Source organism: Lepisosteus oculatus, chromosome 12 (assembly GCF_040954835.1).
Source record: "Lepisosteus oculatus isolate fLepOcu1 chromosome 12, fLepOcu1.hap2, whole genome shotgun sequence".
Taxonomy (NCBI): Eukaryota; Metazoa; Chordata; class Actinopteri; order Semionotiformes; family Lepisosteidae; genus Lepisosteus; species Lepisosteus oculatus.
The window spans coordinates 16411108-16411428 of NC_090707.1; positions in this window are offsets into that span (position 1 = coordinate 16411108).

Genomic DNA, 321 nt, shown 5'->3' on the forward strand with positions numbered 1-321 from the left:
CGTTATTTTTTCCAGCCGTGCATTAATAACAGCATTCCACCCTGCTTGTACTCGAAAGATAAACGCAGACTGCATTTCTTTTCTCCAAATGCCCTCAAGACGAGGAATGTTGCAAGGGCATGTGGCTACACGCGGGAGATTGCTCAACCAATTATTTGAATCCAATAAATTAGGAAGGTAATGGTGTGTTCACAAAAAAAAAGCACGATCGAAAGACTTTACAATAATTATTATCAATACCAATTTGAATACAAGTACAGTTAGCATTATAGTAGTTCAAGTAGGTAGCTGCGTCAGCATGTGTAGGCTGCAAAGCAACAG